This window comes from Anneissia japonica, unplaced genomic scaffold, assembly GCF_011630105.1.
Source record: "Anneissia japonica isolate Jap-2015-1 unplaced genomic scaffold, ASM1163010v1 scaffold287743_len2803612_cov181, whole genome shotgun sequence".
Classification (NCBI taxonomy): Eukaryota; Metazoa; Echinodermata; class Crinoidea; order Comatulida; family Comatulidae; genus Anneissia; species Anneissia japonica.
Genome location: NW_022733259.1, coordinates 1475451 through 1498994, shown reverse-complemented (window position 1 = coordinate 1498994; position 23544 = coordinate 1475451). Strand labels below are relative to the sequence as shown.

At 31.9% G+C, this 23544-nt stretch overlaps 1 protein-coding gene across 5 annotated transcripts in view; it reads left to right on the top strand.

Annotated features, from left to right (window-relative positions):
• The window catches only part of LOC117116026 (ras guanyl-releasing protein 3-like), a 74721-nt gene that overhangs the window by 2063 nt on the left and 49114 nt on the right, over window positions 1-23544 (top strand). The window contains exon 1 of one of the 5 annotated variants that reach the window (XM_033259963.1): window positions 1747-1849. The exons of 2 other annotated variants lie outside the window; for them this stretch is intronic. The gene's annotated coding sequence lies outside the window, so the exon portion shown is untranslated. Of the gene's footprint in view, window positions 1-1746; window positions 1850-8826; window positions 8847-20014; window positions 20185-23544 lie in introns of those variants that run through there. 2 more of the 5 variants (XM_033259964.1, XM_033259962.1) reach the window with 2 other exon arrangements.

The window sequence follows — 23544 nt, the reverse complement described above, 5'->3', positions numbered from 1 at the left end:
AATTGAGGGGGGGGGGGATAAGATGTCTGACTTGGGGGCGCTAAGTATTTATGGGTGTAACTATAGCGCGCAGCAGCCGGGGATGGGTATGGGTGGGGGGTTCCCCTCCTCCCAAAACGAGATTAAAAAAGAAAATTGTGACTTCCTGATGGCCATAAATGGTCGATTCACCATTGTTATGTTCTGCTTGACTGATCAGACCCAGACAAAGTGATTGCTGATCCAGATTTGGCTTGGCATAGGCAATACAGTAGTGGGATGGGAAAACTAGGCCTATTTTTTTTTTTTTAGGTCAGACTGCCCGACGAGCTTTGGCCGATGGGGGAGGGACTTGACCAGACCGATTGGGGAGGGGGGAACTTGACCAGACCGATGGGGGACTTAAGCCCCCCTGCTGGCACTTCCCCTGATGTGACTACCTACACGCCGTAAAGAGGCATCACATCATTGCACAATGACGGGCTGAAAAGAACCATAGAATCAGGGTAACCCCTACTCTGCTGAAAGATGCAGTGGGTGCACATGAGCCACTGGACATTCATTTAAGTCCTTATCTGGGAATATTTTCAGCTAGTGCCGATGTTCAGGCTGTAGTCGGCGATACCCCTGCTTTACCGCTTACCCATTCTACTTGATGAATGTTGTTAGTTTTGTTATTATCATTGATATTAGTTTACATATTATTAATAATAAACAAACATTTGTTGATTGTTGTTAATATTATCTTAATGTTTTTAATCATCATTATCAATGTTATTCTGGATCCCTGGACTAATTTTCTGTCAAGGCCTGTTTTCCTAGGAGGTTTTATATAAAAAGCTGTGGATGCAGAGGGTAAGGGTTAACAAAATCAGTAGCACACAGTATATAAAATTATTGAATTGGGGGAAGGGACAGGCTAATGGGGATGTAAGTAAGGGATCTAATTATAAAGTAAGATAATGTTATGTGTCTGAGATTATATTTAATAATTAAGTGTAATTTTCAGTGGGGAGGGGATGCCAAAGGTGCAGATTTTGGGAGTAAATTTGTTTTTTTATTCTTCTTTACTTTGGTGTTTACCCTGTTTCTCAACCCTGCTGTTTTCCTCATCATACTTTTCCCATAACTGTGTCTCCACCCCTGCTGTTTCCGGTGACTACATCCTTTTTTTCCAATCAAATCATCTCCCTGTACTATAACCATGCTAAATATGGTTTAAATATTTGTTTTACTGTAGATTAACATACTTTTAGTTTTACAATTAAGTTTTATTTTTTATATTTTGTTTTGTATTAAGGTATTTTGGATGCACCGTAAAACTTGTTTTATGTTTTTTATTGAATTGAACACATGGTGGTTGTTTTTTAAGGTGAATAAATCAAACTTGGCAGGTAATATCCACCATTAATTACTATTGTATCACACCCCTGGTCACACCTTTAAACCACTACACTACAGATATTTATTTTACCATACTGTAAACCAGACTGCGCAATTGACAGCTCTGAGAATAAATAGCTTGTTAACCAGTCCCAATTGAGCTAGAATTAATGTGGTCAATTGGTAGGCCTAAGATAAACATCTACCAAGTAGAGAGTATCTCAGCAACTTTACAATCAAACGTTCTTTTATGTAATCTGTGGTTAGCAGTGCTATATACTGTATGTGATAGGCTAATTCCTGTTTACTATTAATTTCTTTGTTAGAGCCTAGAGCAACAAGGTACTATTGGTACTGTAGTTTAGTTTAAGTTGCATTCAGTGGTCCGGTAAGACGTTTTCAGCCAGCTGCTGCCAACAAAATATAATATTCAGAAACAAAGGCGCAATTATTTATTCTGTAAATTTTAATTCAGGATTTTTCAACTGTGAGTAGAAAAACTTCATCTTCTAGGAGATTTGACTATGGCTCCTTTGTACCTTTGCTCATAACCATCTTTAAATAAATAGGTGTTGGAGTAGAAAAAGATTAAGAACTGTGACAATGGTTCTGAGGTACATTTTCAGGGTTTACTATACAATTAAAACCCCGGAAAGGTCTATCATCTTGACCTCAGAAACGCATGTGGGAGACCAAAAAAGTGTTAAAGAATTTTTTGTTTGTAATCAGGTACAGTATAACACATACATTGCATGTTTAATCAGGCATGTTTATTTTTTTATTTAACTTTTGTTATACTGGATGGCACGCTCAATGCAAAGGCACTGGTTTTCGTTGTGGTCCAGTTACATAACATAAAATACAAAAATTGAAAAATTGAAAAGAAAAATTTAGGAAAATTAAACAAAGGACTTAATTACAAAAATAGATGACTTAATTACAAAAGTAGAGGACTAATCACAAAAATAGAGGAGAGACCAATTAATTCAGAGCATTTTTAAATGTGTATTGGTTAAAATTCTGGAAATCCCTTAGTTATATTGCTAGGTAGTTGGTTCCACTTCATGGATGCACGGTAATGAAAAGTTTGTTTTCCTTGACATATGTTCCATTGTAGAACTACAGTGGAACATATGTCAAGGAAATATGTTCCATTGTAGAACTACAAGATGATTATTTGTCTGGCTTCTAGTGTTTTTATCATTTTCAAGGAAAACAAACATATTAATTAAATAGGAGGGAGAAAGTCCTTGAAGGCATTTAAAAGTTAAAAATAATAATTGGTCTCTCCATCTATTTTTCAGAGTTTGCCAGTTCAACAAACTTAAAATACATACATTGCGTGTTTAGGGTATGAAATTCATCCAAATTTGGAAGTAGGGTATATTTTTAAAGAAATTGAGAACATATTTTGGGTATAATATAAAAACCATGACATAACATCCAAGTTTTGGGCTGCAAACTAAAGAAAGAATTATGTACCATACATTGAGAAAACATGTTCCTTTAGATAAACATAACCATGCAATTTATTAGAAATTCATATTTCCAAGTACTGCTCTATTGTATTTAAATTTTAAATTTCTCTTAAGTACAGAAATAAATGCCCAGGGCTGTTAAAGTACATTGAAAAGTGTAATTACTTGTGCTTCTGCATGATTATATTCAGTGAACATAGTGCATTTTGATAAAACTGGGACAATGGTTTAAGCATTATTATAAACTGAACAATGAAGACACAAGTGCTTAACTAAATCTGCTAAACTCGTCGCAGCCACTGTGAGTACAGGGGTCCTAAGTTGGAAGTAGTAAAGAACACGCAATTATTATGAATTTATTTTTTCTGGGAGATTCTTGCGGAAGTGCCAGAAGCCGTCACAATATCTGGAAGACTCGTGTGTTTGTTCTCCATGTGTTTCAACTGGAAGGCTTTATCAAACTTTTTTTTTTTTAAATACCATATTTATAGAGGTGACCCTTTCAGAATATCTTAGAAGATTCACAGATATTCAGGGGCCATCTTAAATAAATGAAATAATGTGATTCCCTAATAAGCAAAGTCTCCTTTTGAGGCTTACTGTAGGGAATTGAGTTGTTTTTAGTCGTGAGAAAAAAGTCACAGGAATTGAACCCAGGACCCTGAGATTAGAAGGGAAGAAGGTTCTACCTGTGATATACAGGCACAGGTAATAGTGCACTGCTGTCCATAAGAGACATTAAGCCACTGAGCGTGTGTACAACATGGGTCCTACATTATTCATGATAAAAAAAACATGCAGTAAGCTTTACCAAAATAAGTAGGAAATTTACTGTTGAGATTAAGAAATTTTCTTTGAAAAAAACTGTTATATGCTCTTATGCTGTATAGTCTTGATGTGCCTATATATGGTCATTATGTATGATGTCATCTTGACAATATTTAAGCGTGTCACAGGTTTTTGTGAATAAAACTTGACAGTCTGGCATAAGTGTAATGTTAGGCCTATATTGTAGTTGTTGAGTATTCACGGAGGTCTAGCCAAAATGTTGTAGTTAATCAATTGCTGTTAGATGATGGCTTGTATTTTTATGCCAAGCCAGACTTTATAATCAATAATAAATATATAGTTAAACAGAAATAGATAATCAGATCAATCAATCAATAATAGCAAAACAATATTGTTTCTTTTTAACCATTCCCCAGTTTATCGTAAAACACTCTTCTTAGATAAAAATAGAGTGTCTTAGATAAAATTCATTTGTACAATCCATATATAAAAAACTTTTTTACCTCTGGAGCATGACTTGAAATCACATTAACTATTCTTAGGATCCCAAAGTTTTGTTGACGTAATACATATTGTATAAATTAAACTTATGGAATAGAAGGGTCATTGACCTCTCTCAAAACTTATTAAGTGGCATGAACTGTCAATTCCTGTAAGTATAGTCGTCATCCTAGCTTATTCATCCCTAGGGTGTTCAAAATTTTAATCTGTTTAGCTGTATTTGGAAATTAATTTTTTTTTCAATTGTATTTTGTGGCTATGCCTACTGTTATGGTTGTTGATGTTCATGCTCATGCTCATATGATGTGTAGTTTATTTCTGGTGCCATATAATTTATTATTATTATTATTATTATTATTTTATTCTTTATTGTTTAGCCAACTTAAAATATTACAATAAAATACAAATTAAGATGAATTTTTTAATGTCTTTCTTAAAATTTACAAGTTGAAATGCAAGTGTAAGTTTTTAGATTAATAGGCAAGTTATGTGAAAACTACAATTGTAGTGGAGTTAAATAGTGTTAGATGCTTGCCTTGGATATTTCTCACAACCAAACCAAAACAACTCCACTCCCAAAGCCTCATAATGAGACTGAGGTTATGTAAAGCATTTGTCTTTATGTTTGTTTTGTGGAGGGATATGCCACAAGTGATTAAGTCTGCTGTTTTAATTTAGCAAGAAAAGAATACGAAAAATTTTTCTTACCATTTATACCTTACATAGACTTTAGAATTAATTGCTAGGTAGTAAAAATCTGAACTGTTTTAGTCTCTGTCTTATTTAAAATAAGCAGTATTATGATTTAGACTTTAAAGCCAGGCACTTGCTGTGCTCAATGGTTGTCGGCCGACGCGATTCTATGAAGAACGCAACACAGCGACGAGCGTGCAACGGGTTGTTTTTTATGATGATCTGTTAAGACTGCTACCAACAATCAGCAAATGGCATCGCGTTGTTTAGCGCCCACAGGGCGTGGAGTTGGAATCGTTGTGTGACCGTCTTACGATGCAGTGAGTGACCATCTAGGTTTACAAAGATTTGCCACACAGAAATCTTTAAAAACGATCTTATAAAATTTAAACAACTATTGATTAATAAATGATGGTTAAAATCCATCACCTGCAAAACTAAGCATTAACATAATTTCTTTGTACTATACTTTATTATAAACAGTTTTGAAAGCAGCCATTGGGCTCATTAAACTTATTGAATTAGCCTATAAACAAATTGTATACTTTTTAGTATACAATTTTAGTGTTTTTTAAAGTTGCTTAGTATGTTTTTTTCTGCAATGTATTTTTGCATCTAATGAACAGTAAATTCCTTTTGAACAAAATAAAGAAATCTAAATCTAAAATGTTGAAAGAACAAAGAAATTTGGTATCGTGGAAGTGGGTTTGGATGTGGCCAATCAAACAATTTCTGGACTATTTTCTGCCCAGCTGAGGAGACAAAAATTTGTTTTGAATCAAGGAAGTCCAGTTGTATTAAATTTTAATTTAAGTATCCTATTTCAATTAGAATCTAGATATATTGTTGTTGCTAAAATAAAAAGAGTACACTATTGCAATATCTTTATTCTTCTGTATTTTAAATGTTTTTTTTATTAAATGTCTTAAATCTACTGTTAAGAAAACTATTTCTTAATTGCTATTAAAATTGGTGGCCTGCTGACAAAATTTACTAAAATGGATTTTTACTAAAACAATTAACATATACTGTATGTTTATGATTAAAATTTGATGTTATAGCAATATATCAAACTAAATTCATGATGATTTTACATGTTGAAATAATACAATTTTTATATAATTATATATACCAGGTTGAAAAACATTTAATTCTACTGGAGAATACAGTACATTAATAGAATGTGTTGAGAACAATGTTGCTTACAGAGTTTTGTTTACAGTTATTTAGAGGGAGGTGGTGGAAAGCATTTAATCAAGGAAAAAATAAATTTATGGCTTGGGATATCTATTGGAGGGAGGCATTTACTCCAAATGAAGATCTGGAGGGGGTATTTTTTGGGGTGGGGGTGTATTTTTTGAATAAATACGGTATATAATACACATTTTATATTTGGTTCTCTATGCTCTTTTTTTTATAGTTTGTTTGAATGCAAGGGAGTTATTGAAGAAATTATTCAGTAATAGTTATAACAAATTATAATGTACTGTACATTCTCTAACATTTTCACGATTACATTAGACATTTCAATTACCTTAACAGAATATTCCTTGAATCTTGTCTCCCCGAGGATCAGAAGTTAAGAGTTATTTAATCTTCCTTCACACCGTGAAAAGGATAACTCTATGACACTTGGATAATTCTGTTGTTCTCAACCATGCAATTTTAAAATCATGGGTGTATTCGGGGGAAAGGGGGGGCGCAGCAGGTCAGAGTGTCTCCACCTTGTCCAAATTTTTTCAAAACTATAAAAAAAAGATGAAGAAAAAAAAAAGGTTGTATTAAAATTAAGTCTGAGAGTGCCATTTCCGGCCATCTAGAGGTGGGCTAATAAATGTTCTTACTCAGCCACCACCATGGTCGGCTTAGGTGGTTGAGACTCTCCATCGGTGGAAGTTCCTCCCTGCCCCCTTCCCCCCTTTCCACTATCTAAAATTCCTGGATCTGCCACTGTTCATTTTGATAAGTAATTCATACTACAAGTGCATTTGCAGTTCATACCTAAATACTACAGGTAAGGGGCGAGTTCGATGAAAATATGAGAAGGGAGCAAGTAAAACAAAGTGGGATGCGGTGGGGTTTTAACTATTGTGTAATTTTTTATGCTTAATAACAAACTTCCAATGTAGGGTATTTGGGGTACAAACTTCATGCGGGGAACTTGTGTGCTCCCATGTCCCTCTTAAATTCGGCCCGTTTTATACCCTTTTGAAAATAATCTATTGGTTTGAAATGGGTGCTCTCAGAAAAAATTGTATAGTACGAGAGCTCTAAGACAGATTTTGTTTTTGGTATGAAGTTGTTTAACCATAATTACATTATATTTGAACACTTGATTGACCTAAATTCGGCACGGTTCATATTGTTGAAGGCTTAATTGATCTTAATTTACCACGGTTCATACCCTTTTAAAAATGATTAACTAGTACATGAATTTCTGAATTATGACCAACACAACCAACATTCATGGTTGTATAATACAAGAGATCTACGATAACAGATTTTTTTTTTTTTTTTACATGAAATTTGTTTATCCTTGATTGCATTATATTTGAAGACTTAACTGATCTAATTTACATCATTATCAAGGGGAAGAAAATGTATAAAAGAGAAGGATGTATATAATTGGATGTACCATCATTCACCCGGATTTTCGCTGCTACTGTAGGTTACATGTTAAAATGCTTTAGGGCAGAAACAGGACAAAATTATTGAATTGACATCAGTGCGGGAATTGGACAGAGCAGGTGTTTTCGGCCACATTCATTTTGTCTGTAGTATCACTCGCAAAAACAATATGATGTAATACTTTGTACTCTTTTATTATCAGAATATACTTGTTACATTTCAGGTGTGTCTTGCATTGCAGACTTAAGTGATTATTTTTCAATTCAATTTATTCCAAAAATAGCAATTGCTAGTAACTGAATTGCATGATTACATTATAAAATTCATTAAACTAAAAAGTCAAATTCATAGTACAAAGACACCAAAAATTCACAATGAATTGTAATAATACCATGTTGCTATTAGTGCCTTCTGGATCATATATTCTTCTAAATTTATAGTTAAATAGCGTAGTCCCCCCCCCCCCCGGTTATAAATAAGCCCAATCCCTACTTGATGCCCAATTTTACATACCAACCTTTGTTTAGGCAGAAGTCCAGGTTATGATTTAAATGAGTAGCTTAGATTTACTTTTAAAAATACTATTAAACAAAAATAAAAAATCGGCTTTGAATACAAAAGCCTTGCTGAAAATTTACCTTTTGATTAAAAAGGAAATTTTCCCAAGTATAAGCCCACCCCTTCCAAAAATTGGCCCAATTTTGTGTTCAAGGGGGATGGCTAATACCAGAGGAACTATAGTACATTTAACAATCTTAAAAATACAGAAGTCAGAAAAAATTGTTGGATTAGATAACAGTATATAAGAACAGTACAATACAATAGATACAGTACAAGATAAATAATTTACAATAAACAGCGTTATCTAATATCATTGAGTAAATGTATATATTTGCAATAAATCTAATGGTATATAGTAGAACGGTGTACAAGATTAATGATAGATACACGACGACGCATGCTGTTTTGTTAAGAAAAGTTGGAGTGCTGCCACCAAGATGTTAAACATTTTATATGAACAAAGAAATTATATGAAGAATATCTCAGTGTTATTTGCTAGGCATTATTGAGATGCTTGGTTATCTGGACTCTCTGCAGTTCCCCACCTCCGCTGCCTAAGGACAGTGGGTGTACCACTTAAAATTTGAATTTATTGATGGTTTCTGTATTTCAAAATATTTTTCACATGATTACATTGGGAAAAACAGACATTTGACATAGGGAGAGTACCTTTAGTGAACTCTCATAAAAGCTAAGTGCAATCTATGAAGCAAGTGTTGTTTTAAATTTGTTTCCTGTCCTTTACAAATACTGCGAAAGAGAAGTGAAGTGAAAGCCGGATATAATAGAATAGGAAACGTGGAGATGCATATTGTTGGATAATAAACGTTATTGGTAAGATAGTGTGTATGATTCCAATATTTATTTACTCTTTATTTACAGAGTTTTCAGCTTTTTATCTATTCCATTCTGACACATCTTTGCTGATGGACAAACGTATTCAGAATAAACTACAAATTGTTGCATTCTGAACGTTTTTTTTTTAACTGGTATTCATAATTATGATGTTATTTATATTTATTCACAAAACATAAATCATCTGTTTTCACATCTGCATAGTTTTTGCATATATTAAGCATGAAAAAACATAGGTATTAACATTAAAATTTACTTTAAATAATATTTATATTTAATACTTATACTGTATATTAAATACGCAAGGTAAGAGAACTTTCCGATACCGAACATCAATGTTCTAGTTGAAATGACCTTCCAGTTGATTTTTGAAATGTCTTAATTTCATTTATATATTATATTCTAATTGTTATTACATTTTTTATCATTTCTTTTATTTTTTGTTCTTTTTGTAATTTGGTTACATTTTTTTTGGACTAAATCCGGACCTCTTCGGAGACAAGTACATCAATTATATTGAAATGAGCATTCCAGAATAAGATTTGTATTGTAATCTATTAGTTATGCCATAAAAATGATAATTTAGATGAGTGTTCAACTTTACTGAGCCTCTACTAGGAATAGTCTTCACATGAGAAAACATAAGCATATAGACATTACTTACTTTACTTAATATTTATTATAATTATGCCATAAAAATAATACTTGATTCTCAAACTTTACTCAGCCTCTGTTAGGCTTTTGTTAAGAATACAGATACACTACCAAATTCACTAATCTTTGTCTTTTTGGTTGCTCTAATCCTTTTTCCACCTTATTTAATGTTAGGGCAATAAAAAAAAATTGTTTGCCTTCCTCCACCCGCCCTTAACTCACTGAAAAAAATGGGGGCGGAAAAAAAGCTTTTTTCTTTACAAATTTAATGTTAGGGCAATTAAAAAAGCTTTTTTCTTTACAAATTTAATGTTAGGGCAATAAAAAAAGCTTTTTTCTTTACAAAGGTTAGGGCAATATAAAAAAATTGTTTGTTTGCCCTTTTCCACCCGCCCCTAACTCAATGAAAAAAATAGGGGCGGAAAAACAAAAGAATCCACCATCCATGACCACAGATGGAAAAAATTGGTCTGTTAATGTTTTTCACAGTGGTTTTCCAAAGTCTAGTCTTTCCAAGAACGTATAATTCATCGTGTTTTGCCCTGACCTTGGATGTTTATTCTATTTTGAATCATATGATCTATGAATCATTGTATATAATAATAACATTGCCAGTGCCATGTATCCCCTGGTAAAATGTGAGATATAAATCCCTGTATTAATATTATTATACCGTTAAAACCTCAAATTGAAGCCTTGGGCTTCTTCTTGTTTTGCGAAATTTTGATGGGCTTCTTTTCGAAATGAGCTTCTTTTTGAGGCTGCTTTGGCAAAGTAAAGGGGTGGGGGGCTTTTCAAATTGAATGCTGTAAATTTTGGGAATCTACTTCTATAAAACATTAAATAGGGCTACTATAACATTTTCAACAATTTGTATCATAGAGCCTATTAGCCAGTTTCAAATTACTGTATAAACAAATTATGTTTTAAATTTATTTTTGTTTCTTTGAAATTCATGTACAGTGTATATACTGTACTATCTTCAAAAGAAACCCATGGGCTTATTTTTGAGATGGGCTTCTTTTCAATTCTGCGTTTGCAAACTTCAAGAGGGTGCTCCAATTCGAGATGGGCTGCTTCTCGAGATTAAGCCCAGTGGGCTTCTATTTGAGTTTTTACAGTGTAGGTTTTTAACATATTGTCAGATAGATGAAATATAGCATGTGTACTTTTGTAAAAGGATAAATAATGAACCAGGAAATAAACTTTAGATAAGGCTTAAATTCAACAACTTAAATAATAAGAATAAAATAATATGGAACTGAAAGGAGAAAATGAAATCGAAACTGTTTAGTACCTCTTTGTTTTGAAATGATTTTGGAGCTTAAAATAGGAACTAGGGAAATAATACATTTAAGGCGAGAATTTTTTTTTTTTTACCTTGTTTTTGCATAGATCGACAGATGAGGCGGAAACAAAATCTTGTTTTCTTATTTAGCAAATAGTTTTGCCAAAAATTTCCCAGATAGAGGAAAAAATAAAAATAAAATTTTAATGGTGAATGTAAACAGTGTAGTAATGGGATGGTTATATACTTTCAATTTATATAATTACCTGTATGAAGAAATATACATAACCTTATTTTTATAGATTTCAAGGCAGCAGTGGGTGTATAAAAAAGAGTTTTATTTTTTTTTCTTCTGGAAATTTCCTTTTTTTTTGTGGAGGCAAGTGCACTAACTTGCCAAAAATGAAATTATATTTTTATATGAAATCATTATTGCCGGCAGCAGGTTCGCTATACATTGCATAAATAAGTCTGGCCTAAGGCCCTATAAAAAATATTAGTTTATCACCCTATCTGGGCAGGAAAAGTGATAAGGGAGGGAGGCTTTTTTTTAAAATTTTTTTTTGCTAAAGCCAAATATTACCCTTGGGTTGTTTGCTGGTACATTGATATTCAAAGTAAAACATGATTTAGATAATGCACACAATATTTACTTAACTATTTAATAAAATAAATGAAAAAAATAAATAAATAAAATAAAAAAAAAATAAAAAAAAAAATTTTTCCAAAAAAAAAAATTTTTTTCAAAAAAATAAATTTTTTCAACAATTTTTTTTCCAGTACCATAGAAGGCATGCGCGTGAGGGTAATAAACTAATAATTTTTTTTATTGGGCCTAACACACAATATTTACTTAACTATTTAATAAAATAAATGAAAAAAATAAATAAATAAAATTAAAAAAAAAAAAAAAAAAAATTTTTTCCAAAAAAAAATTTTTTTTTCAAAAAAATAATTTTTTCAACAATTTTTTTTTCCAGTACCATAGAAGGCATGCGCGTGAGGGTAATAAACTAATAATTTTTTTTATTGGGCCTAATGGTACATATTACTCTTGTTTATTGGATGTATATTATAAATGTACTGTACCATATATTCTGAGTAGTGTAGTTCTTCAGGTAAACATCTACTTCAGGTATAAACCCAACCCCTACTTTTATTCAGGCAAAAGCCCAAAGTATGATTTGAATGAGGGTTCAGTTGACTAATATACAAAAAATAATAATAGGAATAATAATATACTTTATTTTACAGACGGAGACACTTGAATCACCCATGGGTGTTTTTCATCAAGGCCATGCAAAGCCATACATAATAAGAAGAAATAAAATTATTGAAAACAAAATGAGATACAGTGCTTTCAGAAAAAGAACCAAACATTGGCTTTAAATTAGTTGTGCAATGCTTTAACATTAGTTTTTTATTGGCCATCCCTGAAATTTACAGGACCTGCTATCATTTTAAAAAGGGATCGTAATTTCTTTTTTTTTAAAGGGGATTCTCATGTATAAGCCCATCCCAAAATTAGCTCAGTTTTGTGTACAAGGAATGGGCTTATACTAGAGAATGTTGTAAATTTAGGGCAGAGACCAATTCTTATGTTTTATTTCATTTCATTTATTTTGTAAAAAAAATAATAAAATTGACAAACACAAGATAACTGAGAGCAAAAACAACACTCAGTTGGGCAGACAGGATTGCCAAAAAGTTAACTGAATCACTGTCTAGTGGCTCTCCGATGCCAATGAGAACATAAATTAAAGTTGCATAAAATATTCAAGTAAAATAGGCCAATCAATAAAATTTATATTTAAAAATATATATGTACAAAAATATATATGTACAAAATACTACATTGTATTTATTTATTTGTTTATTTGTTTATTTTTAAAAATTAAACCCTTCCAGCGTGAGCTGATTCCAAGGGGCCCTCAACATTATATCCTGCGATTTAGTCCTTACTAGGTGAAGATAGACAACACTGTGGATAAAGTACTTTGTCTATAAGGACACAAGTGATCAGCCTTAGACTTGAACTATTATAACCTTTTTTCAAAGCTAAAGCTTCACCACATGCATTTAGACTTGATGTATGTACCTCATGACATTATGACTAAATATATGTGTAAAAAAATTCTTTCAAAGTTTTAGTATTTTTTACTGATAAATTCTAAGTTATTTTCAAATATTATACATTGAATTTTAATCTTGTGGTTTAATATACCACCATCTGTGATGGTGTATAACAAAAGAGAAATTCAAGTTGCACGTTTCCACAACGCTGCTCCAATTTCATGCTTGACATCATGATAATATAAACCTCATTAATCCATAATTCTAAGATGAATGTTCTTTAGAAGCAGTTACAGTGATTTCATGTTGCAGATAGTATTGTTCTGCGACGGGCATAGTGGCGTATTAAAGAGCGTGCTTTCGTTTTGCGCTCATCACTCGCTTTGTTTCCTAGGCATCATATTTTTTTATCAAAAGAAAAGGAGAATGGGATATATCTGAATTGGTAGGCCAGTCTATAAAAGGTTTTGGTTCCGCTTTCACACATTGTGAGTGAGAAGTCATTTAGGGAGATCTGGTTTAATGAACTTTCTTTAACACATTTTATTGTATATTGCTGCAGATGGCGATACCTATGACACTAAAATCTTCAGCGAAACTGATAATAAAACAGTAGTAAAAAAACATGCAATCATTGAAAATTCGGCGAAGTGAGTTAGTTTTGATTATTCTGCTGGCTTGCTTGTAAGATTGTCCTTGAGCCTGTTACAATTTTTTGGAGATTTCCATGAGCCCTATCCGACCAATCAGCATCACCGAAAGCTGTCGGCGATAGCGTGTAGCGATTTTATGGAATCAAGCTTCAGAAACCATGCATTCCCCTTTAAAGACTCCATGTTAGCACTAACATGGAATTGCTGGTAACACGTCCGTACAGATCATTATCAAGCTCCTTGTCATCTGTTATTAGGTAGTTTTCACCGCACGATGTTAACCTTAACTTTAACGTTCGTACCCAACATTCAATGCCATAGTTCCACCCCTTTTGCAAACAAATTGAAATACGCATGCGCTAACTCGTAACTAGCATATGTCAAGCACATAAAAGTCCTGAAATTAACTTACTCCGCAACGCATGATGAATAAATTATGATGTCATCCGTTAACATTAAGGTTAAAATCATGCGGCGAAAACACTACTAATTACTGTACCTCCTCCAAGGAGGTTATTCATCGCTGTTCGCCCATCTGTTTGTCTGTTAGCAGAATATAAGCAAAAACTAATGAATGGATCATAAAATTTAGTGGATTGGTACATATTTAGCTTAGAAAGAGGTGATTAAATTTTAAAAAATAAAGAATAAGGTCAAGGCCACAGAAATTTGAAAAATTTCACCTTGAGTATAAAAATAAAATCACATATTGTCGGTTTATCCAGGTAAGTAACCTCTCATAGACTACCAACATCACCACTGATTTGTGTATCTCACCCATAAACGCAGTGCATGCGTTATTCCGTATTCAGGCAAAGGGCAGGTATATACTCATTTGGATTGGTACTGATGTGGATTGGTACATATTGATCTAAGGACGATGCGATTAAATTTTGCAGTAACAATGTCAACGGACAAGTTGAAGACCACAGAAATTCAAAAAATTCACCTCAAGTATAAAAGAAAATAATAGAATCGCTTTATCTCACACATGAACGCACTGCATGCATTATTCGGTGTTCAGGCTCAGTGCCGGTATATATACTCATGGAGTGACGGTTCTAGTTTAAAATGATTTGCCTATAATTCACAAGAGATCATCATTTGCTTAATATGATGGTTTATTATTGCTAATTATATTCATGTTTGACAATGAGATGACTAATTGTTCCTAAAATTTTGCCGTGATTTATTAATACCATGGACTTGCATGAAAGACACTGATAATGCAGAGTGTAGTAGTTTAGTAAAGAAGGCCCTCTGTTTTATATCGTAAAAAAGTTCCATCCGGGCAGCAGATTGTTGCGTTATCTCTCTACTATGATGCGCAGAACACTTACTAGTTTTTGCCCGTCAGCCATCAGTCACTCACTAAAAGCTTATGTAACGATTGCTCTGTATAGCTACAGTAAGTACAGTATGGTTAATATGTATTTTCTGTTTTCGAAAGTACCAAACCATTTTTTTCATGTGTGTTAAAAAATTGTCATGTGTATGAACCCATGTTCAAGTGGTGTATTTATGCAGGATGTCTTCGCTGTGTGTAATTGTTTGCTTTCATTATTTGTTTTTTTCTTCTTTCATGTTTGATGTTTTGGGGCGGCCATACAGAAACCTTGTACCTTCTTGGCTTTGCCCTTATCCTGTATTAGGAGGAATTAGTATTATTATTATAAGTATGTATGCAAGATAATATAAATAATTCAGTGGTGTGAGGATAGTCTACAACTTGGTATTATAATGGCTATAAGCTATAGCTGAGCTAAGTAGCCACAATCTATGTTTTTGTACTTAAAAAATAGTCAATAAGCTACGACTTGGCACTATTAGTTTACCAAGCTATGGTTTGGCACTATTACCACTGAGCGAAATGCAGTAGTCACCAAGCTGGTATGGCACTAATTGCCACTAAGCTACAGCAGCCACTAATTGCCACCAAGCTACAGCTTGTCATTAATTGCCACCAAGGAAACACCTTGGCACTGTAGCTATTAAGTTATGTTGACACATTTAGCGACCAAGGCTTGTCACAGAAGCTTGCCACCAAGGCCTGCCACTAAGGCCTGCCACTAAGGCTTGCCACCAGAACTTGATACTAAGGTTTGACACCAAGGCTTGCAACCAGGCCTTGCCAACAGGCCTTGCCAACAAGCCTTGCCAATAAGTCTTGCCATCAAGGCCTGTAAACAAGGCCTGCCGCCAAGGCTTGCCACCGCGCCGTGAAAGCTACAACTTCAATGTCTATTACTCAGTATAGTGATTGCTTTTAATACCTAGATAGCTACACTGTGACCCATACACCTGAATCTCGTATTCAGCTGGCAATTTCTGAATATCTCATCAATTTCTAATTTCCTCCAAATGTGGATTTCTTGCAGGTCAGTGGATCTGAAGTATATGTTTGTGTTGATACTCGGCTCGGCTTCATAATAGAATATTTAGCATAACAAATTCCGAGCAGAACAGAATTTTAAGTAGTGTAATATGATTGATACAATAAATGTTTTATAAAGATATGATTAGAATCTATTTACTAGACATTTTTGTATTGGAAATACTTTTTAGAGCAATTGTAATTCTATTTATTGTTTTTAAAAGCATGATTGCTTTTTAACAAAACAATATGAATAAAACAATTGTTCCTGTATTAATTATGTTAATAATATTAATAATGATAATGGCAAGAATAGTAATAATTATAATAATTTAGAGGTTTTTAGAGTGCCATTTTAATGGCCAGCGTAAGACAAGTAAAAAATTTGTATGTTAAATTTTCTAATGCTTTTATGCATAGGCTTGCAAAAGAATTTCTGGTTAAAATAGTTTTACCATGAAAAAAAGTAATAAAGCTTTAATGTATCTGTTTTTATAAAATCCTGGTTATTGATTGGATTTGAACCATGGACCTTGGTGTTGAAAGGCAAGTACCATTATAACAACATGCTCAGTTTATTGATAAAGATACATACCCTATACTGTACATAGTCTAAAGTATTAAAACACACTATTTTTAGACCTCTCTCTAAGTACTTTGTGTAGTCTGTACCTTCAGCTACTTTAATTTCATTATTTATTTTGCTAAATATTATAATCAAACTACAGTATAAAGCTAAATACATTTATAAGACCAGAGCCAATGAAAATTGAAACTCAATTACTGTTGAATTGTACAGTATTTAGGCAAATTCCCATTCACAGACTACAAACTTAGAATTTACGATAATATTGATTTTGAATCATCAGTAGGCCCTAATAGAATGTTCAGCGTGCATCTGTATATACACTAATTTTTTTTCGGATATTGATTACTGTGATACATTCATGGAGACAAAAATCTATGTCAAAATTTATTTTAGATTCAAGTCAGTTTTGTATTTTGTAATATAAATTGCATACATGATATAGTTAATCATCTGCAAGTATGAAACATCAGAATTTAGATGATAGATTGTTTATTTTGCCGTGTTTGCACGAGGATATAGAATTTGAATGGTTTATGTAAATCTGTTCATTTGGCTATGTTTGCATGTCGATATTAAACAAACTGCAGTACACCTGGTTTTGCCTTGAAATCCAATCTGAAGCAATTCGATCCAAAAATTGATTTTATTAAAGTCTACAGTATACTGTAAATGCTGTTCATGTATAAACCATTATACACATGAAAGAACACAAATTACATGTAACAAGAAACAAATTCTATAGGTATGTGCTTTGAAGCTCTGTCCAGATTATCAACATTTTGTATGCCCATATTTAGTCGTGATTTCCTATATATGGTTATGATGTGATGTCATCATGACCATATTTAGGCACATCATGACCATATATAGGCATATCATGTTTTTGTCAAATAAAATTCGAGAGTCTGGACAGGACTTTAGATGTACTATAATATGCTTTAAAGCTCTGTCTTGATTATCAAATTTTTGTATGCTCATATATAGTCATGATGTGCCTTTATATGGTCATGATATGACTATATTTAGGCATATCACATGTTTTTGTCAAAATAAAATTTGTTAGTCTGGACAGACCTTTAGATGTACTATACAGCCATCCACATGCACTTGCTAGATAACTAAAATACCTACCTGTCATGATAACGAGGATTATTAATTTGGCATTTGTCCTGATATCGTGTCTGACATTATAGTATCTGATAGTGGAAGGCCAGACTAAGTCTGGACTTTCAAACTTGGGTCAATTGGACGATTATACTTACCATGAATCATTTCATAAGCTTTTTGTCATGTTACACACTCTTATGTGTTTATCACTGTCTTTCACAAAGTTCAGTACATTAGCAACATTGTTATGAGCACATAAAATAAATTAAATTGAATTACAATAAATAGAAAAAAAAATAAAGTGAAATACAAATTTTTACAATGCCATAGTTTCTCAGGTATAAGCCCATCTCCTACATTATGCACTGTTGTATGTACAACAGTTTCCACCAGGCAAACGCCCAGGGTAAGATTTGAATGATTAGCTTACCTGTCATTTGCAAATACTTTCAGTAACAAAATTGAATTTGATATGCAGTGTGAAAATGTTGGTTTTTTTGGCTTTTCCACACACAACATAAAGTATAAAAAAAAAACCATATATACTGTAAATTAAAAATCTAATAAATAAGTATTAAGTTTAATATTTGATAAAGAAAATATATTCTTTTGAAGTATATTCAAGATTTTGGGTTAATCATTCTTATGGGTTAATCATACTTATGGGCAACTCAAAACTTTGTTTTACTTTATAGTACTGATAACAGTTGACATGATATCTATGGTGATAAATCATTTAATAATTATATTTTGGCTATCGTGGTGATATCTTTTTGTGATGTATCTTGTTTAGGTTGACAGGCACACAACACAAACAATTGGACAGATCGGTGTGATGGCATCGTTTAAGACTAGTCACATAATAATTTCACACCATGTACAACACACATAATTTATTGCTAGTCTTGGCTCAGGCAGTGTAGAAGGTGTGGTATATTTCTGTTCTCGTTTCTGATTGGTTGAAGGAGGCAGATGAAAAGAAGTATCCATGGTTTCTCATTGGACAGTGTGTGTTGTATGTGTTGTAATTATTTCTACTAGGGTTTTTATTTTCTAGCAATATCACCATAGAAACAAATGATTTTTTTTTCAGGAAATGAAGGCTTTATACTTAACAAGTACTGTATATGCTTAATTATTTTGAATTTTTAAGATGAAGCAAAGAAATCCAAAATGAAAGAAAAAAAAAAAACAAACAAAAAAAACATAAGAGTTACATTGAAATACATTTAATTATGTAGTTTCTGATTTGTAACATTTATATTGCAAATAATATTTATAGTAAAATAAATAGAAATATATGCTAGAATTTGAAATACAACTAAATATCACAAAATTATACTCAAATTGTGACTGTAAGCTATTAAATTTTCGACACCTATAAAGAGAACGTATATTCTTGATGATAATAATAATTTATAATAATGAATCATTGTCATCATCAGTATGATTATCATATTCATCATTGTTATAATCATAGTCATCTATTCATTATCATCACTATCTTCATAATTCTCATATCAGCATCACCATCATCGGTATATCGTTATCGTTTTTCATTAGAATTACTATGATCATCACCACCGTGAGTATAGGTGCATAGCCCAGTTGTCTAATCTTGAGGAAGTCATGTGTGCAGACAACCATGGAAATCGTTTAGTCCATCATCATATCATAATTATTGGCATCGTCATCATCATCACTATCATTATCATCATTACTGGCTTGATTACTATTGGCATCATAAATATCATTGCCATATCACTATCATTTTTATCATTTTTGCCATCATCATCATCATCATCATCATTATCACCAACATCATCAACATTCAACATTATCAGCATCGTTGTCATTGTCATTACCAGCACCGTTGTCATCATCATTATCAGCAATATTGTCATCATCATTATCAGCATCGTTGTCATCATCACATCATCGTCATTGTCATCATTATCATCGCGATATATGTTATAACTATCATTATCATTTATATTCATTACCATCATTGCAGTAGAATTTTGTATAGTAAGAAGTACCATCAATATTTATTTAATTTTTATTGTTATCATTGTTCAAATATTTAACTTGTAAGTCTTACAAAATTTAGGTAAATAGATAAAATGTACAGCAGATAATAAGACCTTGACATTAAGAAAATTTACAATAAATAAATTAACTAACCATATATAAGCCAGCCTAATTATTTATGCAAAAGATAAAAAATTATTTTATAATGCCTACACGTGCTGCTATATCTATCACATGAAGCAGACAGTAGAATCCTACCTGCAAATACTAAACAGCTTTTTACGCATCATCATTAATTGTCACACACCGCGCGGTAGTCATGAGGCGGAGTTACACTCAAGATACTAAGTAGCAGTTACTAGTATCATACCAGTTAAATGCCAGTTTCTCGTCACTTGTGTGCCAGCCAGCACAGTGTGTAGAACATGTTGAGATCTTCTAGAGAACGCCAGAGGAATAACGTACCGACGTCACAATTTGATCTGGAAATTACTGGAACTGTACATGTATTTATATAAATTGTGAAGCTATTACACACGTATGGCAAGGTATGTATAATCTTGGAGCAACATCATTTGTGTGTTTATCAGCGTAAATGCATTTTCCTACAAGCTATCGTGCAGAGATTGTATGTTTTTTTTGTGGTAGGATGCAAACTACATGACACACCACATTATTGTAGGTACCACTGGGTGTTTTCTATTTCTGTATTTAGTTATATTTTAGAATAATGATTAAGTTTAATAATAATTATCGAACATTTTTTGTGTTGGTAGCTTTACCAGAATTGTTGGTATGAAATATTCCATGTTATTATTTTCACTAAAATTGACAATTAACCTAGTAATTCAAGTTATTCTAATACTGGTGAAGTTCATTCATTCATTTCACTTTATTTTTATAAAAAAAAAACATCAATGTAAAAAGTGGTCACAAGAAAGCCAAATTGTATGTGAGCCTTACAATTTCAGTAACAATTAAGACAATATATACAAAAATTAATTATGAATATAAATCTAAGAATTGAGACAAAATATACAGTAATTAATTATGAATATAAAAATTGATACAATATATATACTAATAATTAATTATTAATATAAAAATTGGTTGTTTGTTTTTATGATTTTATGATATTTATATTTATATATATTACTACTGAATCTGTTTATTTTGTTTATACAGGACTCCCTCTAATTAAAGGCCACTTCTGAGGCCAGAGTTTCCATTAATAGCAGCTTAATTAGAATAATAAAGATAAAATACATATGTTAATTTGGGACCACACAGAAAAGTGGTTCTTTTAATTATAGCCGTCTTTAATTGGAAGAAGACATTTTTAACATTCATTGCAGGAGTAGAATTAGAATAATTTCGTAATGTAGAATTTTTGTTTGTAGTGGTTGATAATAGAAAATTTATTTAATTTTATGGTAGTTAATAGCATTTGTGTAATTTTGTGAAGTGGGTCAGGCTCAGCATGATATCCTGCCTAAAAGGAGTATGCTAAGTATCGAACTATAAGTAGTATTACATTCCTACTTTATTGTTATACTTGAACTCTCAAGGTATACAGTATTCAGTATTTATTTCTTTCACCAAAGGTAAATAATACAAATTCAAGAGTGGTGGAGAGACCAGTACATGAGCTACGCTCGTACAAGAAATTAGCCACGTTTACAATGAAATAATAAAAAAAAAAAAAATTCATTGCGGTAATAATTTTCAATGTTTCCTTTAATAATAATACTTGCATTTTTTATGAAATGATTGAAACTAAATCTTTTTGATGAGTTACAATAAATATCCATTGTAAGTTGTACAGTATTTTAATATTGAAGAAGGGATAAGAATTATGATACTGATTAATAATTTATACTATGGTAATTATTATTCATGAAACCAAAAAAAAAAAAAATGGAAATATAATGTTATAATACTATTGATAATTTGTTGTATGAGAGTGTGAACACAAATATTAATTATAGATGATGATAAATACTTCCCCATCAGGATTCAAACCCAAGATCTTCCAATTACCATTAGGATGCTCTTCCAACTGAGCTATGAAGCCAAGTAGTATACACTCAAATAATAAAGGTGATGATATTAAAGAAAAAAAATGTACAGTAATATTTTTTTGGTTAGATATAGTTAATTTATATTTGATAATACTGATAAAATACCGTCAGCATTAAAACTAATATGAATAAAATTATTAAATTGATTTGAAAACTTTTTATTATTGATTAATATTTTTATTTTACAGTTATATATTGTTACATAGGAAGTTTTTGCCATGTCATTTAATGGATTAAAATTTTCACCGCATTATTATAATTTCGCAGTTAAAACAGGAAATTTTAAATTTGCCATCTGTGCTGTTATTCTTTGTCGTGGTTGTTGACAATATTAAGTACGGTGTGGTGGTGTTATTAAGTACGGTGTATCTTCTTGATTGCCTACACTTAAACATGTACTTGGTTTCACTTCATTGAATTGTATTTGAAGAATTCATCAAGTATTAGAATAGCATTATTAAGCTGTTTTATGTAATACTATTTATATATAAAGATATGTTTTTCTCATCTTCATATTGTTATTGAGCTTTTTATACATCAACTTTCATTTTGGTTACAAAGCGCTTTCATTTGGTCCTCATACTTAAGTGTTCTACCATATTGGTGCATAGTGAGGGATTAAAACCCTGGCATTAAGGTTAAGGAAAACAAACCATTACCACTATACCAAAACACATACATTTACAAACTTGAAATTTAAGAAAAAGTACAAAAAGTACACTAAAACAAATAACAATTGTAATACTATACAATAATATTAAATCTGACATTGATTTATATGAGTGTGTCCCACTAAAAGTTTGGGGAGAAAACAGCACCTAATACTATATTAATAATACTTTATAGAGTCATAGGCATAACTCTATATACTTTGGAGCATTTAAAAGCAAACCATTGTGGGTCAATATGGTAATTTATAGGTATTCTAACCAACGTGCAACCAGTGCAGCCTCAGAAACTCTCATGAAGAAGCTGTGCATTTTTTTATTCTGAGTGTTAATTGCTTGGTGTGTCGACATACAATTTGTCCCACCATAGGTCACATGACTGCTGTGGTGTAGCTAGAAGTCTTAAAATGGGGGAGGGGCTGATGGAGGCATTAATTTGAACAGGGGCGGGGGTGCGATGAATATGTGAGGGGGAATTAGCCAGCAAAATATGGTATCTAAATATATTATTCAGCATCATAATTTGTTCCAGACTCCAGAGGTAAAAAAATTGATGTGTTGAACGTAAGACAAAAAGCATATTTGATGGAAAAACTCAAGAATGGTTAATGAGATACAGATTTTTGAATACTTAAAAATTGGGGGATGGGGAGTGGGTGGGAAGGGGTGAAACACCCTTTTTGTGTCCTAGAGAAACCAGTTGTACAACATATCAAGATGTTTTTTTCCTCTGGAGCCTAGCTTTAATTGCCAGTTAAATAATTGCTTTAGGCACTTGGAATAATATTGAATAATTAAATGTGGTACTTGTATTTCTTTTAGTAGTAATGTTTTAGCATAATACAAGTATTTGCTAGTATAGTATTTTTATTTTAGGCCATTTAGAATATTTATTACAATATTTCTTTTTTATATTATTGCAAAAATGGTTTTATTGTATAATGTATTTTTACATGTATTTTTAGCATGCAATTTTGACATGTAGTTTTGAAAATTGTTCTTTCACAATAGTGTTTTGTATTTTCAAGGTTTATTGAAATCTATTAAAAAAACTAAAAACTAAATTATATATGACTGCAGTCTAAGCAACCAAGATTTTGAACTGAAAAGTAAAAAATGTATATAAAAGTGATTGTGTGAAAAATACAAGGTATAAGAT